Source organism: Anabrus simplex, chromosome 1 (assembly GCF_040414725.1).
Source record: "Anabrus simplex isolate iqAnaSimp1 chromosome 1, ASM4041472v1, whole genome shotgun sequence".
Lineage (NCBI taxonomy): Eukaryota > Metazoa > Arthropoda > Insecta > Orthoptera > Tettigoniidae > Anabrus > Anabrus simplex.
The window spans coordinates 1,476,352,623-1,476,374,948 of record NC_090265.1 but is presented as its reverse complement, the minus strand read 5'-3'; positions in this window follow the sequence as shown (position 1 = coordinate 1,476,374,948).

Genomic DNA, 22,326 nt, shown 5'->3' with positions numbered 1-22,326 from the left:
TAGCTGCTGCCAGACACAATCGGACCGGGCGAGTTGGCCGTGCGTGTAGAGGCGCGCGGATGTGAGCTTGCATCCGGGAGATAGTAGGTTCGAATCCCACTATCGGCAGCCCTGAAAATTGTTTTCCGTGGTTTCCCATTTTCACACCAGGCAAATGCTGGGGCTGTACCTTAATTAAGGCCACGGCCGCTTCCTTCCAACTCCTAGGCCTTTCCTATCCCTTCGTCGCCATAAGACCTATCTGTGTCGGTGCGACGTAAAGCCCATAGCAAAAGAAAGACACAATCGGGTAGAGGAGTGATGAAAAAATTGCATGCCTCCTCGCCTTCTGCCAATGAAATCGAGAATGGAATTATTAATTAGAATGATAGGCCTTCCTTATTAATACCAGTTATACGGGAGTTGGAGAAGGGCCCCTTTCTCATTGCCAGTCAAAGTCGACATGGGGAGTATTGACTACAGTAGCAGACGCCCTCCATTTAACAGTCAATATCGATTTTTAAAGTAGTAATTATAATGGCAGATATCCCCTTTCTTGATCGCTGAAATCGACTTCAATGAATGTATATACATCGACATACGAAAGTATATCCAATTTAAAATATTGCAGACCTTCATTTACAGATTAACTGCTGCTAAACAGTACGTCATATCGACTAACGTATTGCACCATAAAACGCCACTTTTAGCAGTCAATGTGGTTGATTGTATGAGATTTTCTCGTATCTGTTCTATGGGTTGGGTTGAATTATTAACGTTGAATAGGGAAAAAATTGGATAGATTTTTCGAGCACTTCATTTTTTCGATATATGTGTGACAGCTAGAAACATAGACTTTAGCTCATATATGGCCACTGGATGGGCCAGTGTTCGTGATTAATTTGATGATTCTATCTTGACTATAAGTGTGTCAAACTATGAATTATAGTGTAAAATGTACACATTTCACGTACAATCGAGAAATACAGCCAAATCTAACGTATATGAGACAGAAAGGTACGACAAAAAATCATAGGAGCAAAGTTATAGATCACTCCAAATTGAACAGAGATTGTGCCATACGTTTTATGATACGACTTACCGTTTAGCCACCAAATACCTTATAATTTAAAAATATCCGGAGTGTTACTATTCAGCTCAGCGACCCCGAAAACTGAGGATTCGACACTATTTTCGATTATTTTTATGTCTCACAGCTCCCCTCGTTCCCACCCAAAAGCGGGCTGAACTTTTAAAAACCCGGCGAGTATCCATTCATCTTAGCGAACCCGAAAACCTATGGATTTTACAATATTTTTTATTATTTTTATGTTTCATATCCTCTCGCCCCCACCCAAAAGGAGGATGAACTTGGACATAAAAATATTGGGAGTGTTACTATACATCTCAGCTACCGCGAAAAGTGAGGATTCGACATTATTTTCGATTGTTTTTATTTCTCCCTCACCCCTTGCCACCCCCACCCAGAATGGGGCTGCACTTGGACTTTAAAAATATCGGAGTGTCACTATACATCTCAGCGACCCCGAAAACTATTGATTCGACACTATTTTCGATTATTTTGATACTAACCCCCCAGACACCCCACCCCTACGGGTGCTAGAGATGGCTTACCCACCACAGTGCTCATCTCCAGATAGTAAACCATAAGTGTGCTATGTTTGGTTGACATTTCTTCAGTGGTTTAGTTTCAGATGTCATTTACTCACACACACATCCATTTTTATATACAGTAAGGTATATATTATAGCGCCAGTGTGAAAGCCTCACCAGTTATGAAAATACGTTCTTAGTCTGAAAACGATGGGTAGTAATAATAATAATATGGCCTCAATCATAGTGTGCAGATATTTTGATTTTATGCCACATAGGTTCCTTGCTTGTCAATTTCGACGTTTCGTTTTACTGTGCCAGATGGCAGAGAAAGGAATCATTTTTGGGTGGCCTGTGGTTGAGAAATTATTTTTATGTGTGGGTAAACACCAAATTCGCCACCAGAAATTTTTTACAAGCCGGCAACTTACAATATGGCGTGCCGAATGGACTTCCTTCCGTCCTTCAAGATCCGACTATCTCTTCTGGGTCTGACCACGCAACGTTGGTATCCGGAATTTGACACTTCACGCCCAATAATAATAATAATAATAATAATAATAATAATAATAATAATAATAATGACACGTATAGTAAAGCTGGGCCTACGAAAGTGCAAGGCAGTAACACTGCCCCAAATGAAAATTGCCTTCACTTAAGCTCCTTAATTTCGACCGCGTTTGATTAAATTTTCCGCTCCCGAAATGATTAGGTTTGAAAGACCTGGAAAGCTTTTAATTTCCTCAATTTTCATAACCTATTTCCTTCTTTAGTCGATGTCTTCAATCCTGGAGGAATGGAATTAATTCCTCCACATTTTCCTCACTTCTCCAGTTCCTATTCAGAGAACCTGATAATTCTAACGTATGTCTACCTAACACTAACATCTCCTTCAGAGTGACGTGATGCATGTCGGCGAGGTCTGTGTAACCGAGTGAAATGAAGTATTTTCATTTATTTGTTTACTTAATGTCTTGTGATTGTTGACGTTCATGTAAATGATTGGCCGCAGAATTGTATTTCCCTTGAGTCACGTTGGAGAGCTAATGAGTGAATACCGGTGAAACGCCTCGCCACTAAATGTGTAATTCGTGGTAACGAACTTAGTGCACGTTGAATGTTGAATTGACACAATATTGTGCGTGTTTGCCGGTGGTGCCAAAGGAACATGTTATATCAGAAGCCAGCTCGGCAGACCTGCGATAATTATCACCGAACGTGAAATGTTCTGTTATTTGCAAGGTTGACATGCCAAAAGGGTCTACATTCTCTGACAAGGAACACGGAAATGGCTTCCCATTCTTACTACCACTGGCTTCCGCTCGGGCTACCGCTGAAAAGGCTTTTTGGCGCCCCATTGCGATACTCCTGCTGTGTTTCATGATTTCCTAGCAGCATGAGCCCCGAAGTCAAAAGAACGCTTACTTCTACGCAGAACAGAAGAGTGTTAAAATAACATTTCTCACGATCCTAAATGTAGTTGTCTAAGATTATTCTCATCACTTATTGAGGAAAGCAAGCAATACTCATTTCATCTCCGATTCCAGGCCTTATTTCTTTCAAATTGACATTCACCAGTAGGCTACAGCCACACAAGTAACGAAACAGACATCGCACGCTCTAAGTTCAAATGATCTGTAGAAACTGAAGCCTCGATAAGAAAATCTAGGTCATTTCCTCAATACGTGTTTTTCCCTGTACTACTTTTCCATTATATTTAATTCAATTATTTTGTTAGTGTGTTAAATCGTATTCCAAAACTTTATCTGATTCCTACGCTTTTTGAGAGGCCTTCAAATGTTAACTTCCAGTTTTAGGTGATGCACTGGTATAAGTACATCCAACTCTAGAAATAAAGAAACGCCATGTCAATACGGTTGGACATTATTACTTGTCTTCGACGTAACAAGTATTTGACATTTGCTTTAATTTTTTCCTACTTCTTCTTAGCCATAGCAGATTTTGGTGAGTTGTCATTTTAAAGGAAACACAAACACTAAATATGATTTGAATTGAAATGTAATAAATTAAATTACAAAACAAAATTATTCACTTGATGATTTTAATGAAAGAGACGTATTTACATCATTATTATAACATGGGAATACACAGCATCAAAAATTAAAAAAAGGGAAGTAGTGATTTTGAAAATATACAGGGTAATTTTCTGTGGAAATGTGGTTTAGAGTATGGAATTTGTGAAAAAATAGTTTTCGTAGATGAAATAAAATAAACAATTAATTTAGGTGACATAGAGGAAGATGGTGTGTATAAAGATAATGCAGACGATTTACATACTGTTTACGGATGGTTTGTTGCATTATAATGAGTCTGGCACGACTTTATTTGTTTTTGTTACATTTTCTCGAATATTTTTCTCGACAAATATGTACGATTTCTTATGCTTCTTCTTCTTAATCTGTTTACCCTCCAGGGTTGGTTTTTCCTCGGACTCAGCGAGGAATCCCAACTCTATCACCTCAAGGGCAGTGTCCTGGAGCGTAAGATTTTGGGTCGAGGGATACAACTGAGGAGAATGACCAGTACATCACTCAGGCGGCCTCACCTGTTGTGATGTCCGACTCGTTGGCTGAATGGTCAGCGTACTGGCCTTCGGTTCAGAGGATCTTCGATTCCAGGCCGGGTCGGGGATTTTAACCTTCATTGGTTAATTCCAATGGCCCGGGGGATGGGTGTTTGTGCTGTCTCCAATATCCCTGCAACTCATACACCACACATAACACTATCCTCCACCACAATAACACGCAGTTACCTACACTTGGCACATGCCGCCCACCCTCATCGGAGGGTCTGCCTTACAAGGGCAGCACTCGGCCAGAAATAGCCGCACTAAATTATCATTACCTGTTGTGATGAACAGGGGCCTTGTCGGGGGATGGGAAGATTGGAAGGGATAGACAAGTAAGAGGGAAGGAAGCGGCCGTGGCCTTAAGTTAGATACCATCCCGGTATGTGCCTGGAGGAGAAGTGGGAAACCACGGAAAACCACCTAGAGGATGGCTGAGGAAAGAAAAGAACCCCCCACTACTCAGTTGACCTCCCGAGGCTGAGTGGACCCCTTCCAGCCCTCGTAACACTTTACAAATTTCGTGGCAGAGCTGGGAATCGAACCCGGACCTCCAGGGGTGGCAGCTAATCACACTAACCACTACACCACAGAGGCGGACATTTACGATTTACGGCGAAAATATGATATTTACAAACATATTTCAGCGATCAGTGACATGGATAGTACTTTAAATTTTCGGTTAGCCTCGGTGGGCAGTGCCCAAAGTATCACAGCGAAATATATCTTCCAATTATGTTTTTGATGACTTTTATTAAAAGATTTTTCTTTCGTCAATATTTCTTTTTTTTTTTTTTTGCCGGCGGTTTAACGTCGCACTGAGACAACGAAGGTTTTTCTCGACGCAAGGATGGGAAAGGTCTAGGTTTGGAAAGGTAGCGGATGTGACCTTAATTAACGTGTGAAAATGGGAAACGACGGAAGGCAATAATCAGGGATGCCCACGGTGGGATTCGAACCCACCGTCTCCCGAATGCAAGGTCGCAGCTACGCGCCCCTAACCGTGTGACCAACTCGCCCCGTTTACTTCATCGTCGGTAAAATGTTAATTGTAATTACACTTTCATGGGCTATGATTTACATCTTTCGTGAAATCATGTGGACATTCACAGTTTCCTTATAGCACATCGAATCTATGAAGCACCTCGAATGTATACAGGTATGTAGATAGTGTAAGCGTATCACTGTATTGAGTGAGGAAGGCAGGTTAAATAATTGTAAATTAAAAGTTGTTCCGCGGCATATAAACACATGACGTGTCTATAGTGCTTATATAACACATTTCAATGTGATTTTGTAGTAGAATATGTCCATCATTTCGTCCCAGTACTGGTTCCTCTCGGAAAATTCCGTGCGTCGTAAATGAAAAGTATTCCAGAATTCTTTCTATAATTTCAATAACACAAAGACTACTGAAAATTAAAGAAACGATTTGAAAATATTAAGGTTCAGAGTCTACCAAAACAGCTTTCGAAGTCATACGGCGCTTTCGTGAGCAGCTTGTGGTGAAATCGAAGCTTGGGACGTGTGGTGTAATTAGTACACTGCTCAGAAAAGTAATTTGGTTACGTTTTTAGATATACATAAATACATTATATGAATGCGTAGTTGGATGGGTACTGGCTATAACATGAGCTGTTCATAAAAGAGAGGGCTCCGCTGCCATCCGTATGTTTGCGAGGTGTCAGGGTCAGTTGAAAGGTACGAGTGTCTCAATTTTCAATGTATGTTCGAAGGGTAGTCCTCTGTGGAGAATAGTGTTACGGACGATCGTGCGAACTGAGGTAGACAACGGGGGGAATGGTTGCCGTCGAATGAAGCGACTAGTTCACCTACACTACTTCAAGAAGGCTACTTGCAAAGGTACACTGCCAACATTCTTGGGCTTGCTCAGAATACGATTCGATGTATGTGGAATCGGTTTTAGTAGACTGGAAGTGTTTACAAGTGCACTGGAACGGGCCGCCAAAGGGAAACCAACCCCAGGGCAGGATCGTACTTTGCATCTACAAGCTCTCCGAGACCGCCAATGTACAGGACGAGCGCTACAGGTAGAACTACAGCAGGCTTCTGGAGGACGAGTTAGTGACCAAACAGTCAGAAACGGGGCTTCTAGAGGTCAATGTAAGATCCCGACGGCCCGCTCGAGAAACTACACACGATATCGTGGCAGAACACGGTAGTTTGCTGGAGATCATCTGCTCTGACACCTAAGTTACTGGCTTTGTGTGTTGCTCTTGGATGAATCCCGGTTCACATTATATAATCCAGACGGTCGTATCCGAGTCTGGTGAAGAAATGGAGAGCGATTTCATCCGACACCTGTACCTGTAGGATGTGGATCTGTTATGGCGTAGGTAGGCTAAAGATTTGACAAGAAAACCAATCTCCAGATCATTTTGAATGAATCCTTAACTGATCAATGGATCATTGGACACGTGTGATTCCCCACGTGAAGAGACTTGGAGAAAACAAATCAGTATTCATGCATAATAATGCTGGAGTGCATCTGCCTACATTGTTTGAGATTCCTGTAAGAGTCCCACGTGCAATGAATGGAGCAGCAAATCATACGTCCCGACTTCAATCCGATCGAACAAGTCTGGGGAACTGGAGAAATGTAACCGAGCAAGAAATCCATCACAACAAGCACTTCAAGACACCGTTTTGGAAGAGTGGGGACGTTTGCTTCAACCGAACGTGCAGCGCCTTGTCAGAAGCATGATTAAGGCGTCATGAAAGTGTTAACAATGCGAGGGCTGGCAATACTTCTTATTAAGATGCTTAATTACGATCTAAGGAGCCTCCGTGGCACAGGTGGCAGCGCGGCGGTCTCTCACCGCTGGGTTAGATGGTTCAAATCCCGGTCACTCGGCGTGAGATTTGTGCTGGACAAAGCGGACGCGGGACATGTTTTCCTCCGGGTGCTCCGGTTTTTCCTGTCTCCAGAAACACTCTCCAATATCATTTCATTTCATCTGTCAGTCATTAATCATTTCCCCAGGGGAGTGCGACAGGCTTCGGCAGCCGGCACAGTTCGTATCCTCGCCGCTAGATGGGGGGGGGGGCTTCATCCTTTGATTTCATGACCCGGTCGAATGACTGGAAACAGGCTGTGGATTTTCAATTACGATCTAACCCTTTTGGTGTATAACACGTTGTGCAATGACGTCGTGGTCGAGTGTCTAAAGAACGCTTTTCATTTCATTATTTTAATTTTTGCAAATAGGAAAGTTTGTTTTCATTGTGTGTTTGTTTACATTTTAATACATATGCGTATCATAGAGATTTGGAGATATACAAAAGTGACCAAATTTAAGTTTTGAACAGTGAAAACTGCGAAAATATAGCACTTACTACAAGGTGTCATTCTTTGTTTCTACGACATTTGTAACAATATCTTTGAGAAAAGATGATTAGTATCGTGAAACATTATTAAATATTAATCGATCTTTTGAAAATTTCCATAAGTTCCCAGTATATCACCGCAATTGGCAAGGAGAAGATAGGATAAGAGAAAAGGAAACAAGCAAGTTCAAAGTATCCGAAATTTAGACTACGTACAAAGTAATAAAAGCTGGCGCAGCCGAGTGCTTGAAGCCGCAATTGAGTACGTTTATTGCTTCATCTATCCAAGTGCGTCGACAAAGATCGGAAATAATGTGATTTGACAGCATTTGCAAACAGAAATCTTAGGCAAAGCGATCTTTCTATAGCATTCATTGATTTTAAGACAACATCAATGCGTCGTATTATACACCCAAAGAACCTTGAGCCGTAGCTCCGAAACAGTCGCAGCCCATTTTATGATTATTTTCTTCTTGCTAGTTGTTTTACGTCGCACCGACACAGATAGGTCTTATGGCGACGATGGGACGGGAAAGGGCTAGGAGTGGGAAGGAAGCGGCCGTGGCCTTAATTAAGGTACAGCCCCAGCATTTGCCTGGTGTGAAAATGGGAAACCACGGAAAACCATTTTCAAGGCTGCCGACAGTGGGGTTCGAACCTACTATCTCCCGAATACTGGATACTGGCCGCACTTAAGCGACTGCAGCTATCGAGCTCAGTTATGATTATTTTACCTAATGACATTTGAAATATAAATATGTCTACATGATTTCATTGAATATCACATTCTGTGCTTAACAGTGTTTTTTTTCAGGTTTAATGTTCCAATTTTCACTACTTTATATTTGCCGCTTACGTTCGCAAACCATCTAACGTACTCATGGTACCATTGTATACTATCCTAAATTTTGAGTTGGTTAATGTGATATATAAAAGGCCAAGCCTTTCAATGTTTCCTAGTTAACAGTAGAAATGTGTAAAATTCATGATCGCTCTAAAGCAAAATCGCACGTCAGGACACGTCATATAGACAGTCACCTTACTCCTGCTCCAGTAAAAAAATATAAAATCACCCCACAACTAGAACTCGTATGTCCTCAGGATCCAGAGTAGTTTTATCTGCATCTGGCTTTTCCAAACGTCAATACCGCTTACACGAAATTATCATCAATCTCTTAACACTTAGTGCACCAGAAGCCTGAGCAAATTTAGGTCACACAAAGTTGTTTGTCATTTTACAATATTAGCATTAGCATCCATCGGATCCACGTAAATATTTAGTGATTGTATTTTTAAATTATTTATTAACTTTGTTGAATTTCTGTAATTGTAAGTGAGACTAGGTCAAAGAGAAAGGAATCCACGTCCTTTCCTACCAGCAGCAATGGTAAATCTTAGCACTAGTGGGCAGCGTGATATGTGAGGCATATCTGTGTCTTAAAGATGCAATGTTCATGTATCTAAAGTGCTGTTAATTCAGTGAGATTATATCTTGAACTGTAATGGGTCCGAATGAATAATTTAAGGGTATTTTATATTGTATTTATATGGGATATATAGGCCTACTTGTTAGTAGATATTATTTCTCTCCTCATGTCGTATTTGATTTTAATAACACATTACGATAGGAAAGAGATTGCACCCGAAAAATGTACAGTTTTCTATTTTAATATCAATGTAGTCCGTCTCTGTGGTGTAGTGGTTAGTGTGATTAGCTGCCACCCCCGGAGGTCCGGGTTCGATTCCCGGCTCTGCCACGAAATTTGAAAAGTGGTACGAGGGCTGGAACGGGGTCCACTCAGGCTCGGGAGGTCAACTGAGTAGAGGTGGGTTCGATTCCCACCTCAGCCATCCTGGAAGTGGTTTTCCGTGGTTTCCCATTTCCCCTCCAGGCGAATGCCGGGATAGTACCTAACTTAAGGCCACGGCCGCTTCCTTCATTCTTCCTTGCTTATCCCTTCCAATCTTCCCATCCCTCCACAAGGCCCCTGTTCAGCATAGCAGGTGAGGCCGCCTGGGCGAGGTACTGGTCATTCTCCCCAGTTGTATCCCCGACCAAGAGTCTGAAGCTCCAGGACACTGCCCTTGAGGCGGTCGAGGTGGGATCCCTCGCTGAGTCCGAGGGAAAAGTCGAACCTGGAGGGTAAAGAGATGATGATGATGATGATGATACCAATGTACCGTAGTCCTCATGTAAGGAATACAATTAATCATATACGCAGGTAATGTACGTTTTGTAAATTTTCTAAATTGGAACGACCTAATTGATCCTATAGACACAGGCGATTCTCGAACTTTGTATGGTTCAGACGATTCTGTTATGGTTCAATTCCCTTTTTTGAATACAACCACCATACACCACGGGTTTTCTGACTGCCAGGGAAATAATCGCAACACAACTACCATTCAGTTTTAAGGTACACTGAATTTTCTTTCCACTATACTCAAATGAAGGTCGCAGACTTTTCCCCAAGAGTTTTATTTCAGCTCACTTACCACCGGAAGAATGTAGAGTTGAAAAATTTCTCGATAACGTGCCATAGTCTGTAACGTTACGAAACGGTGTAGAAACATTGTACAGAAGAAAATGCTCCATTGTTGCATTTGTTTAGCTCAGTCCGACCAAAGTTGATGCTATTAGATTGCTTCATCGGAACATCAGCGGTTTGAGTTAAGATTCCAAACCAGTTTAATGCTCGATCATTTAGACATATCCTTTCGATGTAATTATTTATTAGAAAATATATTTATTAACTTGGATCCCCGTGGCTCAAGGCGGCAGCGCGTCGGCCTCTCACCGCTGGATACCGTGGTTCAAATCTCAGTCATTCCATTTAAGATTTGTGCTGACAAAGCGGAAGTGGGACAGGTCTTTCTCCGGCTACTCCGGTGTTCCCTGTCACCTTTCATTTCAGCAACACTCTCCATTCTCATTTCATAACATCTATCAGTCATTAATAAATCACCTTAGGAGTGGCGAACCCATTGTATTAATAGCCAATATATGGGTATAAGCTTCATTCATTACATCCCTGATCCGGTTTTCATTTTCAGAGTTATTAACTTAATTTTTGTGAGGTCTATATATGTTAGTTTGTGTGTCTTTGACTGATGTGTATACTTAGTTGATTGGGACAGGGTTTGGAAAGAAGTGAATGTAGTCTGAATATTAGATACCAAATCGACGGTCTCATTAAGGTGAAGTGTAAAATAAGGGAATCACAACTAGGGATATAACATGATATAAAGTCAAGAAAACGTTATACATATATATGCATATAACGCCGACACAGAGAAGTCTTATGGAGACAATGGGATAGATAAGGCGTAGGAGTGGGAAGGAAGTGGCTGTGGCCTTAATTAATGTACAACACCAGCATTTGCCTGGTGTCTTATATATAATATATATATTTACAATTGGCTTCACGTCCTACCGACGCAGATACGTCTTATGGCCACGATGGGACAGGAAAGGGTTAGGAGTGGGAAGTAATCGGCAGTGGCCTGGTGTAAAAGTGGAAAACCACCTTCAGCACTGCCGAGAGTGGGGTTAGAGAAAATGTTATAAAAATCAGCAACAGTAGTACATAATATGCGTACTGTTATTGCTAGAGTAGGAAGGTCATGGTCGAAACTGTGAGTTTCAATCTGTTTCTGTTGTGCGAAATGAATATGAGATTGTATATATATCCTTTATTTGTCGCTCATCAAACACATTTCCAGCATATATATACCTTTAAGGATCGGTCTGACAAACAACTGCTGCCTAGCCATGGCCTGCAGGTACTGGAGTGTTTCGTGGTGAACGTGACAATAGCCTCAGCCTATTGCTTGACCAGGTATGCTCTCTCTCAAATCAAATATCCCCTTTGTTTATCTGACATGGCTGAACAAAACCCGTAGCAGCTCTTGTTCATTATTTAAACCACTGGAGTGATCGGGATTGGAATCCAGGACTTCCGGGTAAGAGCTGACACATATGTACAGCAGCGGGTTGAACGCCAGCCCCGCGGTGTAGGGGTAGTGTTCCTGACTCTTATTCGGAGGCCGTGGGTTCGAATCCCGGCCAGGTCAGGGATTTTACCTGTATCTGAGGGCTGGTTCAAGGTCCACTCAGCCTATGTGCTTACAATTGAGGAGTTATCTAACAGCGACCTAGTGGCTCCGGTCTAGAAGCTAAGAATACTGCCTTGAGGATTCGTCGCCCCGACCACACGACACGTCGTAATCTGCTGGCCTTCGGGCTGAGCAGCAGTCATTGGTCCTTCAGGGCTGTTGCGCCATGGGGTTTGGTTTGGATGGTCTTGAACTGTGCTTTTATGTCTTCAATATTGCAGTTTAAAGCGCCTTTAGATAACTAATCCTCGTATGAATCCTGTTATATTCTATTGACTTTCCTTCTAACTTCTCTACCACAATTTCTACAATAACTGCGGTGTTTTTTATTTTAAAAAATTCTATTTGTTCAAGCGTCGACCTATAGACATATTTTGCCCCTACTTGCACCACATGACATGAACCTGCGTGTAATTGTAATTGCGGAAGTGTAGAGTGTTGAATGTGATGAAAGGAACGTTAAGGACGACACAAACACCCAGTCCCCAGGCCAGGCGTATTAATCATTTACAATTAAAAATCCATAACCCGGCTGGCAATCGAACCTGGGGCCGCCGGGTGACAGGCGGACCCGTTGCCCCCTACACCACGGGGCCGGATAAAACTGTGATGTACTCTATGTGACTTCTCTAGAGATCCATACATTGTAATCTGCCTAACCTGGATTACCAACCTCCATCACTTTCCCATCTTGTCTCATACGGCCATCATTTCTCTGTCAATGTAACTGTGTAAGAGAATATTCTATAGTATGAAGCTATCTATACTGCTCTTACTAACACAGTGCTTTGTCGCGCTTCAGAGAGTGGTCTGCAATTCACTATTCCCTCTTGTATTCAATGCTGTGTCGGCTATCTACTTTGCACTTCTGTTAAGGGGGGTTTATGCTAGGTTCAAAGCAGCTACATATATGTGCGGTTAGGTCTGACGTATCATGTTCTCGTCCTCTCTGTAAGTTAGGAGATAGCCGAGTACCATCGCCGTTGCCTTCTACCCAAAGAGGCAGTGATTCGAAGCCATCAATGCACGTACAAACAACTAAAGGCGAAATCGGCTACATCAAAGTACAAATCATGGAGGCCCTTCGAGGTGTGCAAGATAAAGATTCACTACTTAAAAATGTCAATGACAATTTAATGTCACTTTCTATATATTTGTTTCATTTGTTTTATGTCAATTGTGTGCATGTACATTTGTTTAGTTATTAGATGCTTTACATTAAGGCTTAAGATGGCCAGCCCCGGCCGAAACTAGTCCCTAATTAACGTAATTTTGAATATTGAATATTATAGTATTGAAAGGTGGACCATTACGACATTAAATTTATAATTATAGTATAATTACAATTCAATACGAATCAGAACCATGAAGTTTATAACCTATGAAGGATGAGTGAACCTCAGAGACGTTTGGCTATCCAGAAACGGAATTCAATTTTCCAACTTTTTCGACTTCCTAATGAGTAATGCAACCCATGTCCTTCCGGAATGAACCGAAAATGTCTTTATCCACTGGACTACGCAGCCCTGTTCAATACACATGGTATTTTGAAAATAAAATTCACGTTCCTATGGTTCGTATTCTATCTAAAACTGAAGATGCTGTGGTTATGAACAGAATTCAGATTAAAAGTTCACCAGTTCAACTTGCGCCACGATGGCTGTGGTGCTACAGCTCTGCCACCAGTCCAGCCTGTGGCGTACCAAGCCACACCCCACTCCACCACAGCGCGTGTGCGAGCGAGGCCGACCGAGATGTGCGCTCACTTGACTACATTCGCATTGTCATGTAATAAGAGTAAGGAGATAGGACCACCCATTCATGTTTAAATAAATGGTATTGAGATTCAAACACAGCAGGTGGGGGCATCAACTCTAATAATTTTATCACGCCCCACTGACTGCATTGTGATGGATTTCTGAGACAACGAGATGCCGCTAGTTTGTCCCGAAGGAGTAACTTTTGTGCCAGTCAATCTACCGACTCGAGGCTGACGTATTTGAGCACCTTCAGATATCACCGGAGTGAGCCAGGATCGAGCCTGCCAAGTCGGGCTCAGAAGGCCAGCGCTCTAGCGTCTGAGCTACCTACTCAGCCCGGCGAGGTAGGTTATATATGTCTGGTGTGCCCTACCGGAATAAAAACCAAAACATATAACCTTAGTAAGCATTCACAGTTTGAAACTTTGCGCGACTCACTACAACATCGCCAGTGATGGACGGTCACTAAAATGAAATTGGCGTTTGAAAGTACCCAACAGATAAATACCAGTACATTTTTTTTTCAGCAGTTGTAAATAAATCATTCATTCGTACCTTATTTTCATGTTATTATTGTCCGGCTCTATGGTTAAATACTTGGCGTACTCGCCTTTGGTCCAGAGTTTTCCGGGTTCGATTCCCGGCCTCGCCGGGGTTTCTAACCTTCATTGGTTTAATCCGATGGCTCGGGGGCTGTGTGTTTGCCGTCTTCATCATTACAAGTCATCACAGGTAGGGCTCCATCCTCATAGACGCACAGGTCGCCTATACGGCGTCAACTCGAAAGACCTGCAACAGGCCTCTCCGAAGGCCACACACTATTGTTATTATTTTCTTATTTAGTAATTATTTTCCATTGTATTGCAACCTTTTCTTTGAAGAATAAGTTGTGTTCGTGCTAGCTTCATTGTAGCGATGAGCATGAGTGGCTCTTCATGGATAGTGAAATCATTAAACAGTGCATGGTGTCCTGTTCGGAAGTTTTTTGCCCATCCGTAGTGAAATAATTTTAGTCCATAAGTCTTTCCTATCAATCTCTCGGTGAGTGTAAGAGCTTGGCGCGATCATAAAGTAACAATTTCCGGGCGAGTTGGCCGTGCGGTTAAGGTCGCGGAGCTGTGAGCTTGCATCCGGGAGGAAGTGGGTTCGAACCCCACTGTCGACAGCCCTGAAGATTGTTTTCCATGGTTTCCCATTTTCACACCAGGAAAATGCTGGGGCTGTTCCTTAATTAAGGCCACGGCCGCTTCCTTCCCACTCCTGGGTCTTCTAGGCCTTTGCTGTCCTATCGTTGCCATAAGTCCTATCTGTGTCGGTGCGACGTAAAAGACGTAAGAGCAACGAGCAAAACAAAAACAAAAAAAAAAAAAAAAAAAAAAAAAAGGAAAGACGACTGGTTTGTCACTCGGAACTCTTTTGTGAATTCATTCATCAAACACTATCACCCTAAACAGACGGCGTTCAAACACTGCCAAAGTCGAGTCAAAAACCTTAATGCAAGAGAATAAATGAATCGTTCGGACAGGAAGGGGGCGGTAATTTTACCTCATTTTTCCTCAAGTTTACATTTTTAGAGTTAAAAACAGACTGTGTTTGGTACTGTTACTTTTAACGGAAGTCAGTAAGTTTCATTGAATAAAACACTGCCCCATTCAACAGCGAGCATCAATCACCGTTCGACAACCCGTCCGCTACCGACAGCCCCGTCTGTCGATTCTCTCTTTCTCTCACACACCCACACACACACAAAATGCTACTGCGCGGCTGGCTTTAACTGCCTGCCACCGTTGCATGTGAGTGGGACTCGTCTCGATTAGGCTCTTATTACACAGGGCAGCCAGGTCGCGCAGCCAGGTCGCGCAGCCACTCATCGTGCATGGACTGTTATGGATGTTATTACACGAGGGCAGCCAGTCGCGCGACCACACTTTGTTGACCTTGAGGTTTCTCTACCCGGCAACCAATCTGGCGACCACTGGTGGTGACCGGGCGTTGAAATATATGGGGCTTATTACACAAGGGAGCCAGAGACCGGCAGCCACAGTTTAGTTACGTATAGCCACGTACTACTGTGCACTGTTTCCTTGACGGCAAGTGTTGTCGTCGGTACAAAGCTCATCAAAAAGAGTATAGTACAACCCTTTAGATTGTCTTAAAGATAGAATAGGATGCACATGCATCTTTCTTTTCTCTCTGCTCCTCTTCTTCATCAATAGTACAAGGAGAAGCATAGATATACTAATCTCTCATCTCAACTAGTCAATTAATAAAGTAACTTAATAATCGAACTCACGAACACTCGTGTCTTCTTCAGTGGTTAAACAGACACTGAGCAACATGGGACTGTCTGGCTACTCCACCAGTCGCTCGGCTCAAGACGGGTCGGGCAGCCATGGCTGCGCGACCTGGCCGCGCGACCTGGCTGCCCTGTGTAATAAGGCCCTTAGTGTATTACGTTATTGTTGACACTTACTGTATGTTATTAGACGGTACTTAGGAAGTTGCACGTGATACATGTCCTGTCCTTTCCTTCCAAGTCAGATTGAGGAATGGGATCCTACAATGTCTAAAATGAAGCACAAGTTGTGGGCACAGATAGGAGTGGATAGCAGGTGACTACGTTATCCGTACACAGTGACCTTAAGCGTAAGAAGAATAGGTGGTTGAGCAAGGGTTGGTTGAATCCTAAAGGCTCGTCATCAAGAATTATATGGTTATTAGAAGAAAAATCCCGTTGTTGTTGATGGTGATGCTTGTTGTTTGAAGGAGCCTAACATCTTGGTCATCGGCCCAGAAAAACAGAAATTGCGAATGAAACATACTAAGCCAGGAGTCAAGAACGTAGGGTATTTGTCCTCTTTGCACCCCCACTATAATCAGCACTGCTTCAACGCAGATCATCGAAGAATTCTTAATATTCACAGCGCTTATCACAAAGTGCGGTACTCCACATGGAAATGTAAATATTCACCGCAGAACACAAGGATTATTTCGGAGTCCACGTTGACATATGGCGGCCCGTACTGGCAGTTTTAAATGTATAGAAATAGGAACTGATAATTGATATTAACATACCAACAGTCCGGCTCCGTGACTAAATGGTTAGCGTGCAGCCCTTTGGCCCAGAGGGTCCCGGGTTCGATTTCCGGCAGGGTCGGAGATTTTAACCTTAAATGGTTCTCTTGGCTCGGGGACTGGGTCTTTGTGCTACTCCCCAACATCCCTCCAACTCACATAGCACACATAACACTATCCTCCACCACAATAACACGCAGTTACCTACACATGTCAGATGCCGCCCACCCTTATCTGAGGGTCTGTTTAACAAGGGCTGCACTCGGCTAGAAATAGCCACTCGGAATTATCATTATATAACATACCAACATAGAAGGAACTTGAAATATGATACAGAAAAGTACTTTTTGAATACGTTCTGAGCGGATCACGCAAGATAGACATCACGTATACGGGCGTTGAGTATATAAAGATGGCCAAAAGTTGAAATCTATCAAACAAAAATGCACTCATCTGCATGGTCGTAGATGTTTGGGCTGTGAGAGAATTGACAGACTTTGTGGATGTTGAATAATCAGTTTATTTGTCAGTGACGTGACGTGCAGATGTGGTGTGCAAGGTACTGAGAATCGGGCGAAGCTGGGAGAAGTTGTATATGAAGTGTAAGGTCTCGACAGTGATGTGCCTGGTGAATGTGAGATGCCTCTGAAAGTCTTCGGAGTCAGCATATTGTGGACGCATTTTAGATAGAAGATATCGTTGACGAAGCGCACGAATTCGAGTTCGGCGATGAAGTCATCGCAGAGCGCAAGGCGTATTCTCGGAGTCCACAATGACAATTGGAAGCACGTACTGGCAGTACAAGAATGGCACTGACAGATGAATATAGCGATGTTCCGTGGAGTTGTTCAGGGATGCATGCAGGCAGATCCGAGCAGGAAAGTGAAGTTGATCTCTTCGCTGGCTACGGAGACTTTAGTGAAACGTGCGCATGTGCATTCTCTTTAGTGTTGGATTCGTCTCCTCGAGTTTTCTTCGAATTGTTAATACTGTACCATCAATTACCATTTCACTCAAGCCTAGTCTATATTTTGAACATTTTGGCTTGCAATCTGGAAAGGAAATGTTATAAAGCCACTGTGTGTGGTTGTTATTTATGTTCCTTAGCTAATATATTTGTTTCTTTACACATATATTGACACTAGAATTGCTCCAATCAGATGAACCGTTATTTATTGTGAATTAATTTATCTGGTAAAAGAATAATGAATTTTCACGACTGCCATGTAGGCCTAATAGAAATAAACTTTCAGCGTACAGTACTTATAAAATGAAATGGCGTATGGCTTTTAGTGCCGGGAGATCCCAGAACGGGTTAGGCTCGCCAGGTGCAGGTCTTTTGATTTGACACCCGTAGGCGACCTGCGCGTCGTGATGAGGATGAAATGATGATGAAGACAAACACATACACCCAGTCACCTTGCCAGGGAAATTAACCAATGATGGTTAAAATTCCCAGCCCTGCCGGGAATCGAACCCGGGACCCCTGTGACCAAAGGCCAGCACGCTAACCATTTAGCCATGGATCCGGACTACAGTACATATAGTTTGTACCGAGAAGATGTTAAGTGCAGAACAAAAATGGTCAGTGGAATCTGTACCAACAACATTCCGATTTTGCGGCGGATGCTCTTATCAGTTGAGCTATATTGGCCTAGGTCATGTTTGGATCTAAGTGCTTTTCTCCTAAGGGTCTTATGTAATAATAATAATAATAATAATAATAATAATAATAATAATAATAATAATAATAATAATAATAATAATAATAATTCTTTTGGTTTTACGTTCCATTAACTTTTTTGTCGCATTTCTGAGACGGCGGGGTGATGTAATGTTGTACTGCATGAGTTCCTTTACGTTCCAGTTTTTCTACCAACACGAGGCCGACATATTTGAGCACTTTCAAGATCCACCGGACTGAGCCAGGATCGAACCTGCGAAGTTGAGGTCAGAAGGGCAGAGTCTCAATCCTTTGCTGCTCCTAAGTTTACCACAGTGGTACCGCTATATTGGAAGAAATAATATCTATTCAATGATGCACACATCATAGCTCAGAATTTACATTCATGCATCGATATGAAGCTAATTATAAAATTGTCACATTTTTCTAGCCGGTATAACTTTGTCACTATGGATCGTTGAAGAACTGTTATAGTACCATCATATCGGGCCCAGAGATAGGTTTATAACGGTAATCTACAGAATTGATATTCGACGATCAAACCGCTGATTTGTGCGAAGAAAACATTCGTTTTGGTTATAAATTCACTACGTGTTTTTTTACTTATATTTGTTGGTTATTGTGTTAATTAGTTTGTTTACTTGTTTGCTGTTTGCGAACACACTGACACCAGAATTAATCATTGAGCCGTTCACTCTTTGGAGAATTTCGAATCATACTTTCCTCGCGCCAGGTGACGTCAGCGCGATAATATTGTCGATGAAGCATGTTAGTCGAGCCATTAGATAGTTTGTTTAAGACAAATTGTGGGGTAGTTTTTTCTTCTTTGTGTTACTTGGGATGCTGATTAGGAATCAGAAGTTAGCCAACAAAAATGTTTCCTGAAATTTGAGTTATAGCAAGAAAAACGTGAATAAAGTAGGTTTCCACTGGTTTATTGCTGTCAACGTTGGGTAAAACATTACATACATACATACATTATCATTATAGACTGTTATGCCTTTCAGCGTTCAGTCTGCAAGCCTCTGAGAATTTACTAAACGTCGCCACAATCCTCGATTTGCAACAAGTGTTGTGGCCTTATTTATTACTCTGTACTAAAATATTCTGCTCAGAATGTCCTATAATTTAGGTCCTTATCACTTTTTCGCCACAGGAACCGTTTATACACAAATGCGTGTTGAAATTTAGCGTATTGGTTTGACACTCAAGCTCAATAGTCCAATCATTAGATGCAGAAAGTGATGTGCATTGGTACTAACCAAGCACTGGCTCCACAACGTGATCACAATCTTACTAGGACTCATAAACTGATAACATTCACTTTTAAACCTGCATTACACGGGGAAAATCGCATACATCTATTATTATTATTATTATTATTATTATTATTATTATTATTATTATTATTATTATTATTATTATTATTATTATTATTATTATTATTATTATTAAATCCAAACTGCTGTAGCACCCAAGTGGCATCTACAGGTTTTGGGAATCACCAATATATTTATACTTAATTAATGCAATGTTATGGAACTTAACTAACAAAACAAAAAACTGTTTGGGCGCCAGTGTACTTGATGATACACGATATGAACTTGGCATGAGACTAATATCCAGGGTGGGGTCATAGGCTGACGATATTCTGACTTGCTTACCTAACTTGACGACGTGCTGAACTGAAAAATGCATGAGGATATACTGGCTAGGTTATACTCTTTTCTGAAATGATACACAATCCATTAACATATTCAAACATACTTTCAAAGTTAACCACCTCAATATTCTTCACAACACATGACAACAAAACGACAATGCAAGAAATATACCCTTAACATTGTACCTATATACCTATAGAATGCCAACTCCATAACACATGACAACACAAATTACAATATAAGGAATACACTGTTTCCTCTTATTATTCACAACCAGCACTGAATTTACACGAGTTAATTACTGAATTATATTATCTGGTACGACGACCTTGCTATGGAACATTATATTAAGAATTTCTCCGTTCCTTGACACACGCTAAACTCAACTGTACATATGTACACAATATCTTATTAGCTTGAATTTACATATATAATCTTGCTAGCCTGAGTAGCCGGATCACAAACCTCAGCCGTTTAACCCGCTACACCATCTCGAAATGATCTGTAGTGCTTGATTGAATGACTGATTGACTGAAGTTGAGGTTAAATGCCACCATATCTCGCCAAACTCGCCGAAAACTTTGGTGACAAGTTCTTTACATAGTTTTATTTTACATGATACCATACTCACGTTATATTAAGCTACATATAATGGCTTAGCACTTCATAGCAGACTCCTATATAACATATAATATCTAAGCGCAAATTTGTAGAACACCGGGTAATTCTTGTAAACGTCGCTTGTTGATGACGTCATTTCTTTAAGCTAGAATTTCTCTTTGACACAGCCATGCGTAATCGGTGAAATACAGTACCGACCTACGACAAAAATTTCAGATCTCTGCGTGACATAGATTTGGCTGGGCATCGCACACATACATACAAACACTTCCGAATATTGCGGACTGAATTTGGATCCTCGTGTCGGGGAACGAAAATGGCTTCATACACCAAAGGCTTAAAATGTCTCCTTCACTTGTATTACCTAACCTATGTACGTTGCCTAGTGACGGTGAATCTATGCTTGTAATCATGGTGGCAGCACGTTGGATTGCCATAACCCGACACGTTTTCCTAAATAAAAATCCGGCTTTGAGATGTATTTGGACCTCCTTTGTATCTACCTATGTTAAAAATTACATATCTCTGTGTGCCGTAGATTTGGCTGGGCATCGTACGCGACCGCACGCGAACACACACACACACACACACACACATAGATGGGGCTGTGTTATCTGACATCAGCAAGTTCATAAAGGGCAGCCATGTTTCGAGTTGTCAAAAGAAAGCGAGTTTATGCGAGAACATATGATCAGGTGACAGGGAGATTGTACGTGGCGATTGAACGTCATGATACGGTAATGGGGAAAAAAATGATATGTGGCAGATTCGATCCTGGCTCAGTCCGGTGGTATTTGAAGGTGCTCAGATACGTCAGCCTCGTGTCGGTAGATTCACTGGCACGTTAAACGAACTCCTGCGTGACTGAAAACTGTGAAAGTAGTTAGTTGGACGTAAAGCCAATAACATTATTATTATTATTATTATTATTATTATTATTATTATTATTATTATTATTATTATTATTATGAAAATGATTATATTAAATCATTACGTTAAGCAATAATAGCGGTACTCATGGGGATGCAATACGTTTTAAAATATACTCAGAATGAGGTGGGTTCTTTTTTAATGTCGCACTAACACTTCGAAGTTTTCAACAGCGAAAGGATATGATAGGACTACGATTGGGAAGGTAGCGGTCGTGGCCTTATTTAAGTTACAATCCCAGCATTTTCCTGGTATGAAAGTGGAAAATCCAGGAAAACCGTCTTCAGAGCTGCCGTAGGTGGGATTCGAACCCACTGTCTCTCGAAAGCAAGCTCACAGCTGCGTGACACTAACCGCACGGCCAACTCGTTCGGTGGAAGAATGAGGTTTTAACATATTGTACGTTCCTTTCATATTAAGGTTCTCCGTCTTCAATACTCATTTATGTCGGCGGTTTTTTATTGTAATTTACGCTTAACCACAACAGCCAAGCGGGGTAACGGGTAACGCTCTTGATCCGATTTCGTAGCCAGCTCGTATGACATTGAATGACTTTTATCCTTAAGTACCTTTCGAACTACCCTACAATCAGCTGATCGTGCCGCAGCATGGATGAAGTGGCGGTATTCGCAATCCATTATTATTAATGCTCGACTCTTTCGGCCAATGTTCTTCAATTTTGCACCAGTGATTCCATAATGCGTATTTTCAAACATTTTCGTCATTCGAGAGCTACGCTCCCTTACTTCTGTGACACCGGGCGAGTTGGCGGTGCGGTTAGGGTTATGCAGCTGTGAGCTCGCATGCGGGAGATAGTGGGTTCGAACCCCACTGTCGGTAGCCCTGAAGATGATTTTCCGTCATTTCCCATTTTCACACCAGGCAAATGCTGGGGCTGCACCTTAATTAAGGCCACGGCCATTTCCTTCCCATTCCTAGGCCTTTCCT